Raw genomic sequence first — 26910 nt, forward strand, 5'->3', positions numbered from 1 at the left:
TATTACAATTTCATCCTTCTCATTTCAGTCAGCTTGAGTATTTAAATCTTCCTTTTATTGTGACACACCTCTGAATGTTTGCTTAACAGATTCTATTACTTTTTCTTTTTGTTTATGTCTCATAACTGTGTAAGTGAATGTCCATTTCTCTTTGATCTGCATAAAATTTATTGCCACCATTCTACCAAATAATCTGACTTTTGATGTGGTATCTGATATACAGGGTGTTACAAAAAGATATGGCCAAACTTTCAGGAAACATTAATCACACACAAATAAGGAAAAGATGTTATGTGGACATGTGTCCAGAAACGCTTAATTTCCATGTTAGAGCTCATTTTAGTTTCGTCAGTATGTACTGTACTTCCTCGATTCAGTGCCAGTTGGCCCAATTGAAGGAAGGTAATGTTGACATCGGTGCTTGTGTTGACATGCGACTCATTGCTCTACAGCACTAGCATCAAGCACATCAGTATGTAGCATCAACAGATTAGTGTTCATTAAAAACGTGGTTTTTCAGTCAGTGCAATGTTTACAAATGCGGAGTTGGCAGATGCCCATTTTATGTATGGATTAGCACGGGGCAGTAGCCGTGGTGTGGTACGTTTGTATCGAGACAGATTTCCAGAACGAAGGTGTCCCGACAGGAAGACGTTCGAAGCAATTGATCGGCATCTTAGGGAGCATGGAACATTCCAGCCTATGACTCGCGACTGGGGAAGACCTAGAACAACGAGGACACCTGCAATGGACGAGGCAATTCTTCGTGCAGTTGACGATAACCCTAATGTCAGCATCAGAGATGTTGCTGCTGTACAAGGTAACATTGACCACGTCACTGTATGGAGAGTGCTACGGGAGAACCAGTTGTTTCCGTACCATGTACAGCGTGTGGAGGCACTATCAGCAGCTTATTGGCCTCCATGGGTACACTTCTGTGAATGGTTCATCCAACAATGTGTCAATCCTCATTTCAGTGCAAATGTTCTCTTTACAGATGAGGCTTCATTCCAACGTGATCAAATTGTAAATTTTCACAATCAACATGTGTGGGCTGACGAGAATCCGCACGCAATTGTGCAATCACGTCATCAAGACAGATTTTCTGTGAATGTTTGGGCAGATATTGTTGGTGATGTCTTGATTGGGCCCCATGTCCGTCCACCTACACTCAATGGAGCACGTTATCATGATTTCATATGGGATACTCTACCTGTGCTGCTAGAACATTTGCCTTTACAAGTACAACACAACATGTGGTTCATGCACGATGGAGCTCCTGCACATTTCAGTCGAAGTGTTCATACGCTTCTCAACAACAGATTCAGTGGACTGGTAGAGGTGGACCAATTCCATGGCCTCCACACTCTCCTGACCTCAACCCTCCTGACTTTCATTTATGGGGGCATTTGAAAGCTCTTGTCTATGCAACCCAGGTACCAAATGTAGAGACTCTTCGTGCTCGAATTGTGGACGGCTGTGATACAATACGCCATTCTCCAGGGCTGCATCAGCGAGTGCATCAGGGATTCCATGCGATGGAGGGTGGATGCATGTGTCCTCGCTAACGGAGGACATTTTGAACATTTCCTGTAACAAAGTGTTTGAAGTCACGCTAGTACGTTCTGTTGCTGTGTGTTTCCATTCATGGTTAATGTGATTTGAAGAGAAGTAATAAAATGAGCTCTAACATGGAAAGTAAGTGTTTCTGGACACATGTCCACATAACATATTTTCTTTCTTTGTGTGTGAGGAATGTTTCCTGAAAGTTTGGCCGTACCTTTTTGTAACACCCTGTATAATGTCAGTTGCGCTTCCATTAGAATGCTACATAACAAATAGCCTTAATTTCTGCTCTTAGTCTTCTAACTTCTTTTCACAACACACTGCAATCCATTATGTAAAGTGAAGGCTTACACTGAAGTCAAACATCAAATTTGTGAAAACTCTTTCTGTTAGAACAATGTAATGCATTGTATGCAACAAACAGAGAATGAAACAAATATTTATTTTCCAGGTGTCTCTGATTATCTAGAATTGACTGTGTCATTTGTTGAAGTTCCAAATTACGATACTATACATTTACAAAATCAAGTGAACATTGCATCTTTTGCTGCATCTGTAAATCTTTTAGAGGTGAATAGCAAACATCAAAGGAGGAATGATGGAAGTAAAAGAAAGGTTCAGGAGTGGGGATTAAAATTCAAGGTGTAAGTATATCAATGATACAATTCATTGATGACATTGCTATCCTGAGAAAAAGTGAATAAGAATTACACAATCTGCTGAATGGAATGGTCTGATGAGTACAAAATATGGATTGAGAGTAAACTGAAGCAAGACAAAAGCAATGAGAATTAGTAGAAATGAGAACAGTGAGAAACGTAATATCAGGATTGATGATCATGAAGTAGATGAAGTTAAGGAATTCTACTACCTAGGCAGCAAAATAACCAATGATGGATGGAGAAAGGAGGACCTCGAAAGCAGACTAGCACTAGCAAAAAGGGCATTCCTGTCCAAGAGAAGTCTACTAGTATGAAACATAGGCCTTAATTTAAGCAATAAATTTCTGAGAATGTATGTTTGGAAAGCAGCACTGTATGGTAGTGAAACATGGACTGTGGGAAAACAGGAACAGAAGAGAATCAAAGCATTTGAGATGTGGTGCTACAGATGAATGTTGAAAATTAGATAAACTGATAAGGTAAGAAATGAGTTGGTTCTGCGCAGAACTGGAGAGGAAACGAATATGTGGAAAATACTGACAGGGAGAAGGGACAGGATGAAAGGATGTCTGTTAAGACACCAGGGAATGATTTCCATGATACTGGAGGGAGCTGTAGAGAGCAAAAACTGCAGAGGCTAGACAGAGATTGGAATACATCCAGCAAATAATTGAGGACATGGGCTGCAAGTCCTACTCTGAGGTGAAGAGGTTGACACAGGAGAGGAATTCATGGTGGACCGCATCAAACCAGTCAGAAGACTGATGAGTCAAAAAAAGCAAACATCATACCAGTGTGTTGATGCAGTGTAAACAAGATTATGCTTGCCTTAGCCTTTGACCTAGAGTGGATGATTCAAAACCTGCAATAAACTCAAAATAAGCAGCTCATTTTTTCTTTTCTTTGAGAAGTGTTACAGAATGCAATTTTCTTAAAATTATTTCATAGCTGAAAATGATAACATACAGTGACTGGGATGATGTACCATTTAAACTACTTAAAGAATTCAGAAATGAACTAATAAAACAAATAGCACAGAATAAACAGTTCAGTTCGGCAGACTACTCTTGTTCTTTTAAAAGTTACTGAAATATTGCCAATATAGGAACATGGAGCAACCTCAGAGATAAAATATTACAAGCTCCTTTCATTACTTTAACACTTGCCAAATTACTTGAAAGAGTAATTATTTATCAAATGGAATACTTATTCAGTAAATGTAGCCTGTATGGTTTCAAGAAAGGGAGATTGACAATAACACAAGTAGCAACTTTTTACATGCAATACTGAACAGTCTGGACAAAGGAAACAGTATCATAGAAATTTTAGGAAGCACTCTATAATTAGCGCACAGCAATCAGCATAAAATGCTAAAAATTAAACAGTGTAGAAACTAGCCTAATGAACATTTATCATTACAGCACATGAACCAGCAATGGATAATATATGATTCTAAGTGATAAATGAATTTAAATAATTTAGGACTTAACAAGACCACTCACTAAGTGTTGAATCACTGACAGGCACACAAGAAATAATGAAAAACTTGCAAGCTTTCAGGTGAAGCCTTCAATGAGCTAGAGTACAGACACACCACACACACACACACACACACACACACACACACACACACACACACACACACAAACACACACACGCGCACACACACACACACACACACACACACACACACACAAAACCATGCACTAACATTGTGCCAGATGAACACACAATACCAAGACTGCTGTTCAGCAGGTGGACAGGTGTGAGAGGTTGTGTGGGGTGAGGTGGGTGCACGGAGATAGAGGCAGGAAATGGGAGGAGTGGTTCAACAGAGATATCTGATAGTTAAGAGGGAGACAGCAGGTGTGCAGGACAGGAATTTGGGAGGGACAGGCAATACAAATGTGACACATGGGCACTGGAGCTGGTCGGCTCGTGCCATGTATGATGATGATGACATGTAGGTGATGATGGGGAGGGGTGGTTCAACAGAGGAAGGGGGGACTGTTGGGTAGAAGATGTGAGCACTGGGGTTAGTGGAGTCTGAGGCAAGGGGTTTTACATGAACGAAGGATGTGTTGCAAGGATAACTCGCATCTGTGTAGTTCATAAAATTTGATGTTGGATGGAAGGATCCAGATAGCAAAGTTTGTGAAGCAGCCACTGAAATGAGCATGTTGTGCTCAGCAGTGTGTTCCACCCCTTAGTGGGCAACTCTGTTCTTGGCCACAGTTTGGCAGTGGTCATTTGGCTGGTGGACAGCTGGCTGGTGGAAATATGCACATAAAATGCTATGCAGAAATTGCAGCAGAGCTTGTATATGATATGGCTGCTTTCACAGGTGGACCTACCTATGATGGGATAGGAAAGCTTGTCATAAAACTAGAGTGGGATGTCTGGGTTGGTGAATCAGGTAGGTCTTACACCTGGGTCTTCACAGGGATAACACCTCTGTTGCAAGGGGCTGAAAGTGGGAGTAGCATTAGAAGTAGACCAGGATGCTGTGTAGGTTAGGGGTGTGGTGATTTACCACTTTAGGAGGCTCAAATGGTTCAAATGGCTCTGAGCATTATGGGACTTAATTGCTGAGGTCATCAGTCCCCTCCACTTTAGGAGGGGTGGGAATGATCATGGGTAGGATGTCCCCCATTACTGTGCATGATGATAGATAATTGAGGTCCTGGTGAAGGACATGGTTCAGTTGCTCCAATCCCAAGTGATACTGTGTGATGAGAGGGATGCTCCTTTGCAGCTTGTTCTGGGGGATGGTGAGAGGTTTAGGTGTGTGAGGATACGGTACAAGAAATTTGTTTGTGGTCTAGATTTGAGGATAATCCCTGCCTGTGAGCAGCTTTGTGAGAACAGTGTGCTGTGCAAGGGCATTCTCAGCATTACAGATACATCATCCACAGTTGGCTAAGGTAAACGGAAGCAATATTTTGGTGTGGATTGGGTGACAGCTTTCAAAATGCACATAGTGTTGATGGTTCGTAGTCATTTTATGGATAGAGATATTGATGGAGGCATCAGAGAGGTGAAGTTTAATATCCAATAAGGTGGCACATTGGGCTAGGGAAGACCAGGTGAAGCAGATGGGAGAGAAGGTGTTGAGGTTGTGGAGGAATCTACAGTCTGGAACCGCGCGACCGCTATGGTCGCAGGTTCGAATCCTGCCTCAGGCATGGATGTGTGTGATGTCCTTAGGTTAGTTAGGTATAAGTAGTTCTAAGTTCTAGGGGACTGATGACCTCAGAAGTTAAGTCCCATAGTGCTCAGAGGCATTTTTGTGGTGGAATGAGGGTAGGGTGGCTTGGCCATGGGTTCAGATAATGGAGATAACCTGAATCAGACAAGGTTTTTAAGGTTTTGGGAAGCTAGGAAGCTTTTCTCTAGATGACCCACAAACAGGGTGGCACACGAGGGTGCCATGCGAGTGCCCTTGAAGTTAGATGTAAGAATTCCTAAAAGGCGACTAGCAAATGGTTAGGTGCGAGGGGTGGAGGGTCACAGTGTGATGGAGGTATGAACTGGGAGAGGCAAGTTTCAATGTTGAAATTAGGATGGCTTTGGTTAGTGAGATTTGTAGCAAAGGAGTATTCCCACTGTATATATTAGGGGAAGTAGAGTAGATCTTTGATGAGTCCAACATGGCTGAACTTGGTTGTGGGTCAGAAGGTGACACCTGTGGGTAAGATTGAAACATACATAGAACAGGTTTTTGGTGGATGGGTTGCAACACCTCCACACACCTCCACAAATGATTGAACTTGTGGCATCCAACATTCCACCATCTTTCCCCTAAATCCATCTCCTGCCTCACCCCAACAGCCTCCCACACACCTATCTTCTACATGATTCCCAAAATACCTAAACTCAACAATTGTGGATGCCCCATTGTTGCTGGTTACTGCGCTCCCACTGAAAGACCCTCCACTACTCTAGACCAACAACACCAACCAATTGCCCATAGCCTAGATTCTTGTAGCATGGTCATGGGCACCTGCTTGGTACCCTCCTATGCTAACACGTTTATGAGCCACCTAAAGAAAACCCTTCATGATCTGGACTGAGGGCCAAGACACCTTATCTTGTGCTACCATCCTCAATAGTGAACTCCACCTCTGTGATAGCTCCATCCATACCTCTGTTCACATTGGGGCACTAACTATAAATGGAATCTGCATTTTGACAAATGTCACCCCTTACACACCAAGAAATCACTCCCATTTTGCCTGACCACGCACAGACAGCATATCTGCAGTGATGAGAATTCCCTTGTCCAGCATGATGAAGGCCTCACAAAGCCCTCCAGAGGTAGTAGTAATTCCTCCCTCCCCCCTTCCCTCCCCCCCACTCCACACACACACACACACACACACACACACACACACACACACACACACACACACACACACACAAACTTAGTCTGCAAACAAATTTCCCATACCAAATCATCACACACCTCTAATTCCCCCACAACCTCCAAGAACGAGCTGCAAAGGAGTTCCCCCTCATCACCCAATATCACCCTAGACTGGAGCAACTGAAATATGTCCTTTGCCAGGGCTTCGAGTATCTACCATCATGCCTGGCAATGAAGTATATCCTACCCATGATCATTCCCACTTTTCTTAAAGTAGTATTCAAGTGTCCACCCAACCTACACAACAACCTGGTCCATCCCAATGCCACTCTCATTCTAAAACCCTTCCCAAAGAGATCATATTCCTCTGGAAGACCCAGGTGCAATACCTGTCTGATTCACCCATACCGCACATCCTACTCTAGTCCTGTCACAGGTTTATCCTACCCCATCACAGGAAGCGCCACTTGTGAAAGTATCCATGTCGCATACTAGGTGTGTTGCAATTCCTTTGCAGCATTTTATGTCAGCATGACCACCAACCAGCTGTCTACACGAATGAGTGGCCAAGAACAGAGTTGACCACCCAGTGATGAAACACACTGCTGAGCACAACATGCTCGAGTTCAGTGGCTGCTTCACAACCAATGCCATCTATTCTTCCCTCCACCACCAAATTTTCTAAACTATTTAGATAGGAGGTACCCTTGAAACACATCCTTTGTTTCCATAATCCACCTGGCCTGAAGCTTCACTAATCGCCTGACCCACTCCTTCTACGCAATAAGCTCCCCTTTTTGTCCTGACAACTCCTCCCAATCTTCACCAACATAACGTTGACATTATGCACCACACATGCTAACCAGCTCCAGTGCCCATGTGGCAATGCAGCTGCTGCCTCTCCATTCCACATTACTATCACACACAACTGCTGCATTCCTCTGAGTTGCCACCCATTGCTCCCCAACCCTCTTCCCACTTCCTGCTTGTTTCTCTCTCTGTGCACACTGGCACAATCCCTCGCCCCAGTCCAGCCGTCAAACTGCAGCCTCAGCACTGTGTGTTCAGCCTGTACAATGTAATTGCACAGAGAGAGAGAGAGAGAGTGTGTTTGTGTGTGCTCTAACTCATTAAAAAGATTTGTCCAAAAGCTGGCAAGTTTTTTTCTCTGTTGAGTACGTGTCAATGACTAGTTTTGTTCTTTTTTGTCAGTGACTCAATGACTCTGATGTTTGGTGAATGGTCTTTTTTACTCATAAATTATTAAAATTCTGCATATTGAGTGCTAAAAGAGTTATTACTCAGAATCCAAATACTGATGGAATACATTTCTTTGACACATTGCCTAATGGTACAAACTAACTCTATGGAAATACTTTTAGAGACTACTTAAAGCATTTATATTTAACAGTTTGTTATACTCACTTTATTTAAAACTACCTCAGGCAAAATATCTAATGTGTTATTTCCTTCATATGTATTCAATATTTGTGGTATGATTGTATTAATGTGAATGTATAAAATTACAGTTTCCAAGACTGTGAAATTGCTATGTGCAAAGAAAGATTATTGTTAGCACCTAATGCACTGTTTAACTGCCTATGTCCTTCCCTCCCTTTTTTTGTGCTAAATTTGGTATTTTAAAATATCACCACTTGTGCTAAGGAACTATGGTATATATTGCCACCTATGAGACATACACTCCTGGAAATGGAAAAAAGAACACATTGACACGGTGTGTCAGACCCACCATACTTGCTCTGGACACTGCGAGAGGGCTGTACAAGCAATGATCACATGCACGGCACAGCGGACACACCAGGAACCGCGGTGTTGGCCGTCGAATGGCGCTAGCTACGCAGCATTTGTGCCATCAGTGTCAGCCAGTTTGCCGTGGCATACGGAGCTCCATCGCAGTCTTTAACACTGGTAGCATGCCGCGACAGTGTGGACGTGAACCGTATGTGCAGTTGACGGACTTTGAGCGAGGGCATATAGTGGGCATGCGGGAGGCCGGGTGGACGTACCGCCGAATTGCTCAACACGTGGGGCGTGAGGTCTCCACAGTACATCGATGTTGTCGCCAGTGGTCGGCGGAAGGTGCACGTGCCCGTCGACCTGGGACCGGACCGCAGCGACGCACGGATGCACGCCAAGACCGTAGGATCCTACGCAGTGCCGTAGGGGACCGCACCGCCACTTCCCAGCAAATTAGGGACACTGTTGCTCCTGGGGTATCGGCGAGGACCATTCGCAACCGTCTCCATGAAGCTGGGCTACGGTCCCCCACACCGTTAGGCCGTCTTCCGCTCACGCCCCAACATCGTGCAGCCCACCTCCAGTGGTGTCGCGACAGGCGTGAATGGAGGGACGAATGGAGACGTGTCGTCTTCAGCGATGAGAGTCGCTTCTGCCTTGGTGCCAATGATGGTCGTATGCGTGTTTGGCGCCGTGCAGGTGAGCACCACAACCAGGACTGCATACGACCGAGGCACACAGGGCCAACACCCGGCATCATGGTGGGGGAGCGATCTCCTACACTGGCCGTACACCACTGGTGATCGTCGAGGGGACACTGAATAGTGCACGGTACATCCAAACCGTCATCAAACCCATCGTTCCACCATTCCTAGACCGGAAAGGGAACTTGCTGTTCCAACAGGACAATGCACGTCCGCATGTATCCCGTGCCACCCAACGTGCTCTAGGAGGTGTAAGTCAACTACCCTGGCCAGCAAGATCTCCGGATCTGTCCCCCATTGAGCATGTTTGGGACTGGATGAAGCGTCATCTCACGCGGTCTGCACGTCCAGCACGAACGCTGGTCCAACTGAGGCGCCAGGTGGAAATGGCATGGCAAGCCGTTCCACAGGACTACATCCAGCATCTCTACGATCGTCTCCATGGGAGAATAGCAGCCTGCATTGCTGCGAAAGGTGGATATACACTGTACTAGTGCCGACATTGTGCATGCTCTGTTGCCTGTGTCTACGTGCCTGTGGTTCTGTCAGTGTGATCATGTGATGTATCTGACCCCAGGAATGTGTCAATAAAGTTTCCCCTTCCTGGGACAATGAATTCATGGTGTTCTTATTTCAATTTCCAGGAGTGTATTTCCCATTGTCATTTACAGACTTTACAACAATGACAACAAAATTGTCAAGAATATTCAATTTTATAGAATTTGCCTCAGGACAACATATTCTTTTGGGTGTTTCCAGGATCTAAGTAGAGTATTTCTTTTTAAATTTTTCATAAAGGTTTCCTGGAATGGGCTTTAATCTAATTAAATGTAACAGGGATGTTAACACATGCTGTGATAGCTGAATATTGTTTCATTTGTGTTATTTTATCAGTCACATGAAATTTTCTCTGTGCATTGCCCCAACAATGTTGAGTTCACGAAAGCACATGTCATCAAAACACTGGAAAAATATTATTTATACACTACTGGCCATTAAAATTACTACACCACGAAGATGACTTGCTACAGACACGAAATTTAACCGACAGGAAGAAGATGCCGTGATATGCAAATGATTAGCTTTTCAGAGTATTTACACAAGGTTGGCGCCAGTGGCGACACCTACAACGTGCTGACATGAGGCAAGTTTCCAACAGATTTCTCATACACAAACAGCAGTTGACCGGCGTTGCCTGGTGAAACGTTGTTGTGATGCCTCGTGTAAGGAGGAGAAACGCATACCATCACGTTTCCGACTTTGATAAAGGTCGGATTGTAGCCTATCGCGATTGTGGTTAATTGTATCATGATATTGCTGCTTGCGTTGGTCGAGATCCAATGACTGTTAGCAGAATATGGAATCGGTGGGTTCAGGAGGGTAATACGGAACGCCGTGCTGGATCCCAACGGCCTCGTATCACTAGTAGTCGAGATGACAGGCATCTTATCCGCTTGGCTGTAACAGATCGTGCAGCCACGTCTCAATCCCTGAGTCAACAGATGGGGACGTTTGCAAGACAAGAACCATCTGCATGAACAGTTCGATGACTTTTGCAGCAGCATGGACTATCAGTTCGAAGACCATGGCTGTGGTTACCCTTGACGCTGTGTCCCAGACAGGAGCGCCTACGATGGTGTACTCAACGATGAATCTGGTGCACGAATGGCAAAACAACATTTTTTCGGAAGAATCGAGGTTCTGTTTACAGCATCAAGATGTTCGCATCCGTGTTTGGCGACAACGCGGTCAACATACATTGGAAGCGTGTATTCGTCATGACCATACTGGCGTATCACCCGGCGTGATGGTATGGGGTGCCATCGGTTACACGTCTCGGTCACTTCTTGTTCGCATTGACGGCACTTTGAACAGTGGATGTTACATTTCAGATGTGTTACAACCCGTGGCTCTATGCTTCATTCGATCACTGGGAAACCCTACATTTCAGCAGGATAATGCAGGACTGCATGTTTCAGGTCCTGTACGGACCTTTCTAGATACACCAAATGTTCGGCTGCTGCCCTGGCCAGCACATTGTCCAGGTCTCTCACCAACTGAAAACGTCTGGTCAATGGTGGCCGAGCAACTGGCTTGTCACAATACACCAGTCACTAGCCTTCATGAACTGTGGTATCGTGTTGAATCTGCATGGGCAGCTGTACCTGTACATGACATCCCAGCTCTGTTTGACTCAATGCTCAGGCGTATCAAGGCTGTTATTATGGCCAGAGGTGGTTGTTCTGGGTACTGATTTCTCAGGATCTATGCACCCAAACTGCGTGAAAATGTAATCACATGTCAGTTCTAGTATAATATATTTGTCCAATGAATACCCGTTTATCATCTGCATTTCTTCTTGGTGTAGCAATTTTAATGGCCAGTAGTGTATTTAGAAACTGCATGTATACCAGATGCACAAAAGTCTATAAGTGACTTTATGTATGTTGAAATACACTGGTAAATGTGGATGCAACAGTGATATTGGAACTGATGACAAATGAAAATTCATTGTCTTATTCATCTTGCATATGTCTGTTGAACATAATAAATGTTGTTTCCCAGCAGGTAAAAATGTAAGTTTACTGTGATCTGTTCATTTCATTTGTTTTACATAGCACAGAACCTATTTTATAATGTTATTTCTGTTGTACATTAATCACAGGCTTTTTCAGTTCACTATGATGTATCCACTTGTGGAAGGAAGAAAGATTTGTGTTCTATATTGCAATGATGATGAAGTCATTGAAAATTGGATGCATGGTCAGGATGGGGAATGAAATCAGCCATGTCCTCTTCAAAAGAATTTTGCCATGATTTGCCTTAAGTGATTTAGTAAGCCATTAAAAACTTAAATCTGTATGGCTGGATGGAGATTGAATTCATTCCTACTGTAACATGTTTGTGGTTTGGTGGTTAAGTGTGGGGCTATGAAGCCAAAGATCTGGGATTCAATTCTTGGTCAGTTCCAGGATTTTTATCTCTCATTTATCACTTCTTTTATACCTGGCAATATTCGTGAATGAGAAAAATACTGAGTTGCACCATAGTTCAAAGCTCATGTTAAACTGTAGTTCCCCCTACAACTCGTTGTGTAAGTCAGTACAGAAGTTAGAGGAAGGCTAGGGCATATTGTTTCCAACTGGACCATACTTAGTAAAGTGCTATGATGTTCAATTCAGCCTTCAGGTTGATGATAAATTTACCTTAAGAGAATGATCAACATTTACACATGAATAGATATCATTCTATACAAACATGAAAAGATGGGATGCAGTTCACTAACTTATTGGAAATGAATGGATGAATGAAAAGAGTGTGTGATGTACCCAACTCTGTGTCTGAGAAACAAAAGAATGGGGGCAAGATAAGAAGGTCATAATTGTGCCATAAAATTCTATATATCACTAATGAGTGTCTTGGCATCACAAGACATCAACTGTAAGATAGAACATATTGATCACATTATTTCATGGAAAGGGTAACCAAGTGTCTGTTCTATGTAGCCTTTTTGCTCACGCAGACTCCTACAAGGCTATGTAGATGGGAGTTAAAATAATAACATATCCAGTCAATATTTGTAAAAATAATTCATTGTTCCTTAAAGAAACCATATTCATTCATACTTAACATATATTTTGAGTGACTATGCAGTCCTCATTAGTAAGACATTTCATATGATTTCTCCACTATACTTACAAAGTGTTATATTATTAAAAATAGCTTAGTCATTTAATTTCTGAATAAATGATGTATCTTTTGAATTACTGTTCAGATGAGTAGTTGCTAATAAGGATAAGCAGATAAAATTTTAACAAAGAATGCAGTATTGTTTTAGCCAAGGTGAATATGTAATTTGGCCTGGCACAGAGAGGATGTTGATACTGATTGAATTTTGTTTGTGGTTTGCTGGTGCATAATGTGAGGTAAGTGAAATTTGATCTTCAAAATAGCCTTGTCTCTAAAGCTTTTGAAAACAGCTATACTGTTTGTCTTTCATTCATATGCATCAAGTGGAGTACTGTGCCTTCATAGAATTCATTTTTTGAACAATGCAGATTCATCCAGAGTTGGTCAAAGAAGGGACTATTAATTGTAAAACATGCAAGTCCATTGCCACTTGATTTACTGTATGACTTGTGATACAACTGTTTAGATCAGGGCTGTATCAGTTCTGATTATGTTGCTACAGTGGATATTTCTCTGGGAATGGAGCATACTTTCTATTAGTTATCGTTCTACCATATATTTGCAATTATTCGTAGTGAATATTTGAACAAGTAATAGCAATTACTATTTGGTATGGCTTCAACTGCTCTATGCCTGAAGATGCAAAGCATCTGTCAGCAAAAGCTTGGGTGTTACATTACATAATGCCTCATTATCAATTCATAAATGTATGTGAAAGGTATCCTGGAGCTGCTATTCAAGTAATTATTTCTGTTTGCAAATTATAAATCACATGCTTTGCAAAATGTCATGAGTTTTATTAACTACATAATAGGAGTTTACATTTCAACTCACAGTGTTTGGAGATACACATGGCATGCATAAATTTTATAACATATCTCCGGGGTGATCAATGATATTTTCAACATTTTCTTAGTACACACATGTAGCCAGTTGCTATTTAGAATAGACTACTTACTTGCTTCCACAAGCTTTAGCAACAGAAATTCAAATTAATGTAACTATGAAAATTTAATACAATCTACCAGGATTTGAGAAATGCTGATTCAAAAGCCACTGGTTGAAAGACATGGCATTACTGGACTTTGACAGCCAGAGAAAAAGAGGTATCACTGTAGAGCCCCCAGTCACCATTTCTGTGAATGTGTGTGCATGTGGTGAGGGGAGGGGGGAATGGGGGTGGATAAGTGGGGTGGATGGGATGCATATGTGCCAATTTTATTAGCTGAAATTCCTAATGTAGGAGAGCTACTGTGAAGTTTGGAAGGTAGGAGACGAGGTACTGGCAGAACTGAAGCTGTGAGGATGGCTCGTGAGTCAAGCTTGGGAAGCTCAGTTGTTAGAGCACCTGCTTGCAAAAGGCAAAGTCCCAAGTTCAAGTCTCAGTCCAGCACACAGTTTTAATCTGCAGGAAGTTTCATATAAGCACTAACTCGGCTGCAGAGTGAAAATATCATTCTACTAATGTAGTACTTTACAGACTGAGTAGACTGGATACATTTAGTATTTAGTGCTAATATACCAATAAAAAAACGTTTTTCCTGTTTACATTCACACCAGAGTCTTAATATAATTGACTGTTGCTCATAAGTAATATTTTCAGTTTGTGACAGCATCTTCTATAAAGTAGTCTCGCTTGCAGTAGTTTGGTAGAACAATGATCTAGTGTGACTGTTAACAATAATTCGTCAGTGGTATTTTGGTCAGAAAACTAAAGAGAATATAAGCCACATTCAGCTACAAGAAGAGCAGGAGAACTGATCAACACAACTACATTCCACACTTCTGATATCTGGCTGCTATAAAATCTTTAAATGATATTGTAAGTTCAAAATAATATTTTTTTCTTGCATGAATGAATTCATCATAGCAAACAGCATACATTCCTAAGACAGTGATTATGCTCTTACATTTCATATATGTGATATTAAAAGCAAAGAGTCATGCACACTAGTTCTTGTATTTGGAGGAGAACTTAGGCAGCACAACACCAATACTTACTAACACAAAAATTACATCTCTGTGTAATATATATCCAGATTTATGACTGCAGTCAAGTTGTCTTTGAGGCAGAGAGACACATGATATTTGGGAAAGATCATCAACTCACATGGCAGTAATTCCAGGTGTGTGCCATCCTGATAAAACTATCTGTATGAACAGCTGGCCAAATATCAATAATATAACTAAAAAAAAAGCGCAGTTCCTGCAGTCCTCTATCATGAAATGTCCATGAGAAAAAATTTCACAAATATCAAGAATAATCTTTGGCCAACTTCCTTTTTCTTCTCAGAATTTGGTCACTTAGGACACTTATTCTAATCAAACATGGATGACATAGTCCTAAAGACCATATGAGCTGGTAAAAGCAAGTGTGTTCATTAGTTTGGTCTGTCCTAGCAAGCAGTCTAGACTGGATGTTATATTATCACCCAGAGAATTTGTGACTGCATGACTGTTTCATTGTTTACAATGTTTGTTTTTTTGACTTGCTTATATTATTTATTAAAAACTAATTTCCCAATGATTTATTGCCTAATTAAGGTGACTGTAGATGTATTATTGGCTTTTGCATCCTCTAGATAACACATTCTAAGTATCAAATATTCTCCACCTTCATCAAATTAATAAGTTTAATCATGTTTATAAACTTGCCATTACTCTTAAAAGTGATGAGCTACAGCTTCCTGACAGATCAAAGATATGTGCCTACCAACGATCTTTGCAGTACAGGTTTCATCTTGAAACTCCTCATATCTAAATGCAAATTTTCTATTTAGGAAAGTGCAAAGTGTGTATATCAGAAGAACAAAATTCTCACACCTGTTCCTATTGTAGTTTTTGATCACTGTTTATACTGATCTGTAAATGGGTGGAATGTACTCATACATAAAAGGAACTATATTAAACAAACTGTAAAAAATCATAGTGACCAGTTGTGTGAATGATCTACGAGCATGGAAGATGTAAGTAACTAAATTAAAATAAAGTAAACTTATTGCGTCATTAGTAACAATAGCGTCACCTTTTTAAGATGTGTTGAATTTCTGAAAATATTTTTGGCTGTGATATAACATCCATTCATTAAGTACATCTGTTTCCTAGCAGCCTTTATTTATTTATTTTTTGTGCTCTTCCCTTCAAGTGAAGCACCAAATCTTAAATTTTTCAAGATACAAAGCATCAATTTCTGTTTATTTGACTTTCCTGCTCTATGACCTCCACAGTGGCTGTAATGTTTCACACTAATTCAGAGACTTACTGCAGTCCCAAGTTGTTAGATAGCTTTTCAGTCCAACCTAAGAGAATCACAATAACCACTGATTTGCATTGAAGTTACAGGCAGATGTGACACTATTATTCCTTGTGGATTGTTTTGACTGCACTTTCAGTGCAACATACATATTATATGCCAAATCAAATTCCTATACAATATGTAACTGGATTACTGAGACATCATTACCCATACAAAACAAACTTTTCATTATCTGTAGTAGTCATAGTACCCAGTCAATGATGTAATGTTGTAGAAATCCTCCAATATGTGCTGACATGGTCTCTGAAAGTCTTCTGAGCTCGCTATATGTTTGTGAGTGTTATGATATGGGCCACTGATCTATTGTCATGTCAGACCCTACAAACTTGTAATGAAGACAAAATTCTCAACTTCCATTTTGTTGGTGATAACATGACAAGTGTCACAGATATGCTATAGATGTACACAGTTATTTTGTCTATTGTCATAACAGCATACTGAGTTCAAACGGAACCCAGTATGTTATCCTCAATATAGAATGTTCAGCAGAGGCAAGGATATCATCAGGAGTGCCCGAGGGAAGTGTGATAGGACTGCTGTTGTTCTCTATAGATAAATGATTTGTTGGACAGGGTGAGCAGCAATCTGTGGTTTTTTGTTAATGATAGAGTGGTGTATGGTAAGGTGTGAAAGTTGAGTGACTATAGGAAGATACAAGATGACTCAGGCAAAATTTCTAGTTGATATGATGAAAGGCAGCAGCTAGCTCAAAATGTTGAAAAATGTAAGTTAATGCAGATGAGTAGGAAGAACAAACCTGTAATGTTCGATTACAGTATCACTAGTGTCCTGCTTGACATTGTCAAGTCATTTAAATATCTGACTATAATGTTGCATAGCCATATGACATGGGACAGACATGAGAATTGTGGTAGGGAAGGCAACTGCCCATCCTGCTTTAGGTTTTCCATGATTTCCCTAAATCGCTTCAAGCGAATGCTGGGATGGTTCCTTTGAAAGGACATGGCCGACTTCCTTCTCCATCCTTCCCTAATCAGATGGGACTGATGACCTCACTGTTTGGTCCCCTCCCACAAATCAACCAACCAACTATGTAGAACACCTGAAGAACCTGTAGGGAAGGTGAATGGTTGAGTTTGATTTATTGGGAGAATTTTAGGAAAGTGTGGTTTACTTGTAAAGGAGACCACATACAGGACACTTGTGTGACCTATTTCTGAGACCACTCATGTTTGGGATCCATACAAGGTTGGACTGAAGAAAGTCACTGAAGCAATTCAGAGGTAAGCTGCTAGATTTGTTACCAGTAGATTTGGACAATATGTAAGTGTTACAGAGGTGCTTTGAGAACTCAAATAGGAATCCCTGGAGGGAAGGAGAAGTTCTTTTTGAGAAACACTACCGAGAAAATTTAGAGAACTGGTATTAGAAGCTGACTGACAAACGAGTCTACTGCCCTAACATATATGTGCATAAGGACCATGAAGATAAGATATGATAAATTAGGTCTCATATGGAGGTATATAGACAGTCATTTTTCCCTTGCTCTATTTGTGAGTGTAATGGGAAAGGAAATGACTAGTAGTGGTACAAGGTACCCTCCACCAAGCACCATTAGGTGGCTTATGAATTATCTATGTAGATGTAGATGTCAATATAGAACTGTGTGCTAAGAATGATATTGAAATAAAAACTGAACTCAGTGGTTGGTAGAGAAGGATATTAAAGATTAATTGTAGCTCTAATAAAATGATAATTGTCACAAATGTGACTGCTGAGCTTAATATGCATCTACAGAACAGAATGTAATGTGGAACAGGAACAGTATAAAGAGAACAATCGAAGCAGAGCTGGCATATTCAAACCTCTTATAAAATGAATAAATGTGAATAAGAGGGTTTAGTGGTGTAAGAAAAAAATGCTTGGATTACTAACCAGTGGTAACGTCTATGATAGTCTGATTGGTCCAGCATTACAAAGTTCACTACTGCAGCACATGTAGATACATAAAAAAAAACACAGGAAGTATACAGTCTTGACCAACTTACTCCAAAATGAAAGTATATTGGAGGTCTGTAGTGGTTCAAATGGCCACATTGTGGATGACATTAGGTCCTAGAATAATAACATAAAATGTAAATGTATGTGGTAAGGTCTATATGGCCATCTAAAGTCCATGTTATTCAATGGAACAGGCATTGTTCATGCAAGGGGAATGAAATTTTAATTCTAATAATTCCCCCAGTCATATAACTGCAAGTGTTCAAGATTGATTTGTTTCATGTGAAAGTAGATTAGCACTTTTTCCCTAGCATCCATAGTTTCAAATTTTGAATATTATTGTAGTATGCAGTGGAAAAACAATTAATGATATATAACATTCATCTGCTACCTCTCAAGTATTTCAAACAGTTTCTTTGTAACAAATAGTCTAAAATGAAGTTTACCACCATTCTAGATTTATATGTTTTGGTCCCTAGGAGCATTCAGGCTGTTTTGGACACCAGTGACCCTACACCATAGTTAGCGGGTATTCACATTATTTTGAACAATCGCTGCATATGTGCTATGGCTGCTCGATTTTTTTCTCAGTCTCTTATAATGATGAACTTAGCTTCTGTTGCAGCCTATGCTTAGTTTGTTTTTTGTGTGTTGATTTTAGCCTAACAGATGTAATGTATATGCAAATAAGGAACTAATAAAGAAGTAAATATCCATTCAATTAGAAAAATGTTCTCATATCTCCCAATTTTTTAGTAGGTTTTTTGTAATCTGACGGTTCGCCAGACGTGCGGACCAGATTCTCGCTATGGCCTTCGCTCCATGAAGGGTAATGATAGTATGAAGCATCCAGCTAGGAGTAAGTATGAGTTGATTTTCTGTTAAATGGATGAAGAATAAAGAAAAATCTGGATACCTCCACTACATTTGTGGATCCATATAAAAGTTTTTACAGTATAAGGTGAAATGTTGATGTTGTTGTTGTTATTACTTTTATTGTGGCCTTCAGTTCGAAAATGGTTCAAATGGCTCTGAGCACTATGGGATTTAACTTCTGAGGTCATCAGTCCCCTAGAACTTAGAACTACTTAAACCTAACTAACATAAGGACATCACACACGTCCATGCCCGAGGCAGGATTCGAATCTGTGGCCGTAACGGGCGCGCGGTTCCAGACTTTAGCGCCTAGAACCGCTCAGCCACTCTGGCCGGCTTCAGTTCAAAGACTGGTTTGATGCTGTTCTCAAAACTAGTCTATCTTGTCCAAGTATATCCTTCTCTGTGTAACTACTGCACTGTACATCTATTTGAACCTGCTTACAGTACTTAAACCTTGGTCCTCCTCTACAGTTTTTATTCACCACACTTCCTTGATGCCTCAGAGTGTGCCCTGTCTAATGATCCCTTCTTTTATCAATGTGTGCCATAAATACTTTCCTCCCTGATTTGATTCAGTACCTTTTCATTAGTTAACTCTGCTACCCATGTAATCTTCTGCATTCTTCCATTGCAGCACATTTCCAAAACTTCTGTTCTTTTCCTGTCTGTTCTGCTTATCATCCACATGTCACTTCCTGGTAAGACTACACCGACACAACTACTTCCAGAAATGTTTCCCTAATGCCTAAATTTGTATTAGATATTAACATATTTCTCTTTCTCAGAAAAGCTTTTCTTGCTATTGTTACTCTGCATTTAACATCCTCTCTTCTTCTGTCATCAGTTTTTTCTTACCAAAATAGAGCAACTCACCTACTACTTTCAGTGAATTGTTTTCTAAGGACCACCTGGTAAAATCTGACTACATTTTGTTACACATTTTTTACTTTTGTAGATCTTCATCTTATAACAGCTCTTCAAGACATAACCCATTCCATTCAACTCATCTTCTGATTACTTCACCCTATCTTGCAGAATTACCATGTCATCAGTGAGCTCCAAAGTTTTTATTTGTTCTCCCAGAATTTGTTTTCCTTTACTGATTTATCAATGTATAGATTGAATAACATCAAGGATAGGTTAAAACCCTGTCTCATTCCTTCCTCCCTCTCATGCCTTCCAATTTTTATAACTGTAGTCTTGTTGCTATAACAGTTGTGGATAATGTTATGCCCCTTGTATTTGATCTTTCAGTCTTTCTTTAACCTCTCTTCTGAAGTAAGTTGTATGGTCTGTATTATCTGAATGTTCCTACATATCTCTGGATCCTGAAGTGATCGTCTACCAAGTCAGCTTCTACCAGTCTTTCCATCCACCTGTAAATAATTCACATTGGTGCTTTGCAACTATGATTTACTAAATTGATTGTGTGCTGATGTTCACTTCTGTCACCACCTGCGTTATTGGAACTGGAATTATTACATTCTTCTTGAAATATAAGGCTGTTTTTCCTGATCATATGTCTCACAAACCAGATGGAATACTTTTGGTATGCCTAGTTCTCCTGAAGATCTTAATAATTTTGTGGGAATTTCATCTGTGCCAGGGTCTTGTTTCTACTCAGGTATTTCAATGTCCTGTCAGATTTTTCTCTTAGTATCAGATAAGGTGCCCAAAATCTTCAGATAAATGGAAATACAGTTAAGATATAACTGTGTAGGAACTGTATTAAAAATGTCACTCATAGAACTAAGTTAAACTTAATGTGAGTCTAAGTAAGTTACAGACCTGTTATTTTTGACAAATAATGGCCACTGTAAAACTGTGAGTTGATCATATTTCATTATAGTTAGTAAAATAAATGCACATTGACAGCACTTTAAATATCTGCAGTATCAGCTACTTTATTGAAAATTTTTTCCATCATTTATTATACCAATGCCGGAGACTGAAAGATGAATTCAGAAAGACCTTACAGATCAATAAATTTATAAGATACTCCCAGGTAACTGATGATAGGGAATGATTGTAGGGATTGGTTGTTAATCATGTAGTCAGATTGTGTATTATGTGAATTACATTATATTTGTTTCTGTTGAGGGTTATCTTTATGTTGGATTGACTGTCAGTCTTTTTTCATTTCATAACAATTTTCTAGCATGTGTCATCCATGTATACAACTGTATATTGAATATGTATTTTCATCATAAAAGTGAAATGACTGGTTGTGCTCAGAAAATGGAGCATACAATTTTAATGAGAGCACAAGGAAAATTTATGAAAGAGGATTAAATATTAATATTCCATAGCATATTTGATTCATCTTGAGCAGAAAAGAAGATTGAAAAATGAGGACTGGAAATAATCTTCTTACAACAGCCACACACAGTGAACCTTTTCACTTCACTGCTTAACTGTTTTGGGAATGTCACAGACGTTTTTCAAATGTACACAAATAGTGACAGTGTTGCCCATAACACAAAATGTGGCATCATCATAAATTGAATTGTGTGATGGACAACACTGTTATTATTTGTGCAGATTTTAATATGTAACATCACATTATGAAAACATTTACATAATAAAATGTGAACAGTAATGTTTCTATTGGCCTCAGATCAGAGTTGTATGATCCTGCTGCCTTTTTCCTAGCTGCAACATGTGTTGTTTCTCTTTATTATCTATTTTTTGCTTCAAAAGATGTAGCTGAACTCCATACATTTGTGATCCAATGTTTTTGGACAATCTGTATGTTCACCTTTCAGATCAAAGCAAGTATATGTAGCATTCTATTCAGTGTGTAAATATCTCATCATATAAAATGAAACGCTCACCATGCATTGAAAATGTTCTTAGACAGGAAAAAATGAGCCTCCACATGATCTATAAGACAAGTATATCATAATAAGGATATAAGACAGTGTAGCAATGTAATGCTATTGTTGGAGCAGTTGTTGTTAAAGTGATGAAATAACTGAAGTTTAGTATCACTAAATGTTCTATGATGATGGATATGAAAGTTAAATTTTTCTGATAACATTACCCATTTGGCCTAAAGAAGGATGATTTATATGACCCACTGAGTGGAAAAGAATGGTAACTTAACACAATATTTGGGTTAATAAATAGCAGAACTAAGATGAAAGTGATGGAAAGTAGTACAAAGGTAGAAAATGACTTGTTTAACATCAAAACTGGCACAGAAATAGTAGTAGAAGAAGCCAAATAATTTTCCAGCCTATAAAGCAAAATTTGGTAGAAGCAAGGAAGATATCCATAGTTGTTTGGTGTAGATGAAAAAAGCTTCCTTTGACAAAAACTCTAATGATATCAAATGTTGGAATGAAATTGAAAAACAACTTCCTAAAACTGAAAATCTAGTGCACAGCATCATCCACAAGTGACTCATAGATCATTAAAATTATGGAGAAAATGCAATTGGCAGATCTGAAATGTGGTGCTGTAGAAAGAGGTTAAAACTTCAGTAGCCAAATAAAAAATGAATAGGCAAGGAAAGAACACCGCTCATGTGGAAGCAGTTAATTTAACTCTAGAAGAAGTGTCAGAGGCAAAAAACTTTTGGGGTACATAAAGACTAGAATATATAAAACAGATTATAGAAGATTTTGGGATAATTATTACCAACACTAATGAACAATTAAATTAGAGGTAACTATCAGGTTGGAAAGAGAGCAATCCTTTCACCTGGGGTGAATGTCATAAGATGTTAGTGTGGCAGCTGAGCACGGGGATGACAAAACATGTGATATCAATCAGAAACAGTGAAAAGAAATGAGTTATTGAGAATCGAAATGAAGTGAACGAAATGAGTCATCCCTAGCATTGGTAGATGTTTCGCTAGGGAAAAAATTGTTATCCAGATTGTCCTACCTTATTTTAGAGATATTTGTGAAATATTATGTGCACAGTCAGGTATATGGCTGATATTCAATGCTGATCAGAATATCCAAAGCAGTTGAAATTTGTTGCAAAGTTATTTTAAAAAATAAGGATTAATAGTGAACTCAAGTACTCAGAGGTATTTTATTCCCAGAAAGTGCCCTCGTAATGCGTTTCTTCATTGACCCCGGGGTGGAGCACCATTCCAGGTGACTATATTAGTCACAGTAAATATTGGAAATAAACATAAATGCAGTTTTATACAGAATATAAACATTTTATTTTAATTATAATGATGTGCTCATATATATGTAAATCCAAAATACATTCAAAAACTTTGTGCTACAGTACATTGCACAAGAGAGCTACTACATGCTGCAAAAATCTGTCACAGCCAGAAGTTTTAATACTTTGATCATGCATAACTAGTATTTATCATCAGATCACACCTCTTCGTAACACAAATAACAACTTAAATCTATCTAAACAACACATCTATAGCTTTCTGTAAAATAAAACAAATGGTACATGTAGTGAAAATTTAGACAACGACTCTCACATGCCACAAGATACAGCACAACTGTTTCAACAGAGATATAAAACACCATGCTGTAGTAATTTTAGGACAAATGTAGTTTCACAAGGGTTAATTTGTTAAGTATAAGCCTTAAATTTCAGCCAAATTTAAATCACTTGGGCACTCCAAAACTATATATAGCAAACCTTGATATCTTTTCAAGACAGCATGTGATTCACAAGTTATGTTTTCTAATTTTAAAATATGTACAAATAAATCAAGCTAAATTACATCTTAACTGATTCTGAAAGTATCTTACGGAAGAAAATTATAAATAAGCTTTGGCTTTCTCTAGTAGCTTTTGCAACATTTAATGCAAAAATTGCACAATAGAATATTAGAAGTTTCAGGATAACTTTGATTTCTGTTGACTGTTTATCTTTTATAACAAAAAAGAATTGTAAACATAACAGTTTTGGATTTAGCAAGCGCAGCAAGTGTACATACTCACAAACAATATAAAATGACCATTTCCTAGAAGGTATTTACATCCACCAGCAAACCTATTTCTATGTTTAGGGACAGTTATACAATAATTTTGCATGTAAAAAGTAATTTTTACATTTATTTACAGCAATATGAATTAAGGTACTACTTGACACACTGAGCAGATATGAGCCTCTTATCTCACTAACTTTGCCCACAAGGAAATAGGGAATATTTAGTAAATTAAATGAAAATTTCATGTAACTCAAATGACCAAATTTCTGATACTGCACTAAGCCAACATGACCTTAAAAATGAACTGATATTCATGTATTTCATAATATATGAAAAAGCAGAAATAATACATCTTTCACATATTCGGTATAAAAAAGAAAGCAGTAGAGGTATACTTAGAGCAATGGTGATTTACAGCATTTTGTGGAATAATTCAATTATATGCATTCATGTTTCAATGAAACTGGTATGACACAATGCTGAGAATAGTTGGTGAAATTAATTTAAGATTTAAATATTCATGCAACTATCCACTGATTTGTCTGTTCTAGTTAAAATAATTATACTTTTTTTTCTCTTTTATAAATGCAACATACCAGTTTTATCTCTTTTCTTCCTACAACCATTCCTTGAGCTAATGCCATTGATATGTGTCTGCAGAACAAAGACAAGAAGGCCTACTATCAAACTCAGAATCAGTACTATAAAATTTGGCCATTTGATGTGATGACCTTTTATCAGCTTCTCCACATAACTATTAGTATTAAATCTTAAAAATTTAAATCGAAGTAAATCTGAAACAGATATGCTGGCTGGTGTATAAGGAACTATGTACAAAATGTAGATCCATACATCTGACTTTATACTAGGCTCTGAAGTCGTCTTTTTAAAATCTTCCTACAGCACAAGCAACTATCAACTAATCTATAAAAATAGAAGTGGATGCTGAGATATGTGATAACTTTATGTGTAACACTCCAATTCTCAATATACTGATTGGAAATGAAATCTTGGCAAGTGTAAAATACCTGTTGTTGGAATGTTCACTATAATAATTATCCACTTCTTTAATACTGTCTATAGTAAGACATAGGTAGGACACAAATAAATAATATAAATAAGGAAAAGATATTTGCGGGATAGCAAATAAAGAGACAGTCAAGAAGGAATTAACCATGCAAAGAGCATTATAAACTACTATAAATTTGAGGAACAAATGCTGCTGCAATACAGCAAAATTTTGCAACTTCTTGGATTTTGTTTTCCTGATAGAAAATTATCTAGTGCTTAGTGGTAATGTTTGAAGAAAGACAGTGAATTTGTTTGGTTTAATTAAAAACAGATATCATTATAACTTTGTTCAAAAAAGTGAAAACAAGGACTTAGTAAGTTAAAGAAATATTTTATAAATTCTTGTAACTATATCAATTACAGGTCTTTTCAGTATCTATGTGGTTCTCAACAGCTGTCTTTATGACATGCAATATTTTATGGTATGCACAATATCAGTAACAAAATGTGTCTTTCATTCAGGAAGAAAATCTCTGTCTCTCTACACACACACACGCACTCACTGTCTCTCTCATATACACAGCCTGATGAAAATAGTGTCAATGTTTCTAATAATCATTTATATATGCAATCAGCAGCCAACAAACAGGAACTGTTTCAGTACATACTATTTGTCAACCATGAGGGAGGATTACATTTTTGGCTGGGAACAGCGCCATCATTGAAGTGGGAATAACTGAATGCACTTTTCAGAGATGTGCTGCTTGAACTTATAGTCAGTAGTTAACAGTCATGCATTAGTCCTTATCTGCTAACTGAATAAAGGCACATGAATCTGAAACAGAAAGGAATGGGAAAAATCAGTAGACCTTAAAATTAAAACAGTGTCTTCTTATATATTATTGAAATGAAACAGGGATGAGACAAAACTCACTACTTAATTTCACTTATATTTGGAGAATTAACTTATTACAGTTTACAATAAAAATTATGTTATGCTTACTCTGTTTTATATTATTATTTGCACTGAAAAAGACTAATAACAACAATAATTTATGTCACATTGCAAGAATGTCAGTATTACACAGAAATCACACTAAAACATCTGTATTCTGCAAGCCACTGTACAGTGCGTAGTGAAGACTACATTGAATAAAAGAATCACAGCCCCCACACCCATCAATTTTCCATTCACTTGTGGTATGCAGGAAGAAAAATTGTTGGTAATATTGTGACCTTTACCTTCTTATCCATTATAAGCTGTAAGAAGTAATATGTTTTTGGGACTGTATTTGAATTTGAGCTATTGAAATTTTGAGACTAAGACTGTCCACAACTCACAACACCTCTCAGTGGAGGCTGTTAAGCATTTGTGTGACATTCATGCACAAACTCTTGAAAAATCATGCAGCTTCCTTTGAATCTTCTTTATATCTCTTCCATTAATTTCACTTGTTAAGTGTTCCAGATCAATGAATAACACTGAAGTATTCATAAAAAAGAGGCCTGAAGTGTCATCCTTTGTAGGTAACTTACATTGTCTAAACAGTCTTGCATTAAATCACCCTTCCCCACTGTTAAATTTATGTGACTGTTCCACCTTGAATCTATTAAGACATACTGAGCTGTGGAAAGGTGTGACAGATCAGCTTTTCCTGTTATCATCCCTAAACTATACAGCATTTTTATAGCATCTATATATTATTGTTACCATAGGTATGAAGCAACAATTTTTGTAAGAAACCCAAAATTGCAAAATTTGCAAAATGTAATTCGTCAAAAATCCAGTATTACCAACTTACAGCCCTGGTATTATTGTTTTTAGAGATATATAAGATTACTGGGAAAATATGAGAGTTAATGAAATATTTTATGTATAAAATTTTCTTTCTGGAATAATCTTAGTGGGCTTTAGCAGTAAACATGAGAGAAATTTGTGCACCTAACCATAAAAGTAGAACCTAATATAAAAGAATATTGACCCAGTAGGTGCACAAGACATTCATTTCTGAATATGTATAATCACTTCCTTCAAACATTGTTTTTATGTTATTATTTAAAAAGTAAGCAATCTGTAT

At 38.7% G+C, this 26910-nt stretch overlaps 1 protein-coding gene across 3 annotated transcripts in view; it reads right to left on the reverse strand.

Moving 5' to 3' along the window:
* The window catches only part of LOC126470053 (trehalase-like), a 251945-nt gene that overhangs the window by 31667 nt on the left and 193368 nt on the right, over positions 1 to 26910 (reverse strand). Inside the window, exon 7 of one of the 3 annotated variants that reach the window (XM_050097557.1) lies at positions 23099 to 25667. The exons of the other annotated variants lie outside the window; for them this stretch is intronic. The gene's annotated coding sequence lies outside the window, so the exon portion shown is untranslated. Of the gene's footprint in view, positions 1 to 23098; positions 25668 to 26910 lie in introns of those variants that run through there. 3 annotated transcript variants of the gene reach the window in all.

Source organism: Schistocerca serialis, chromosome 3, assembly GCF_023864345.2.
Source record: "Schistocerca serialis cubense isolate TAMUIC-IGC-003099 chromosome 3, iqSchSeri2.2, whole genome shotgun sequence".
Lineage (NCBI taxonomy): Eukaryota > Metazoa > Arthropoda > Insecta > Orthoptera > Acrididae > Schistocerca > Schistocerca serialis.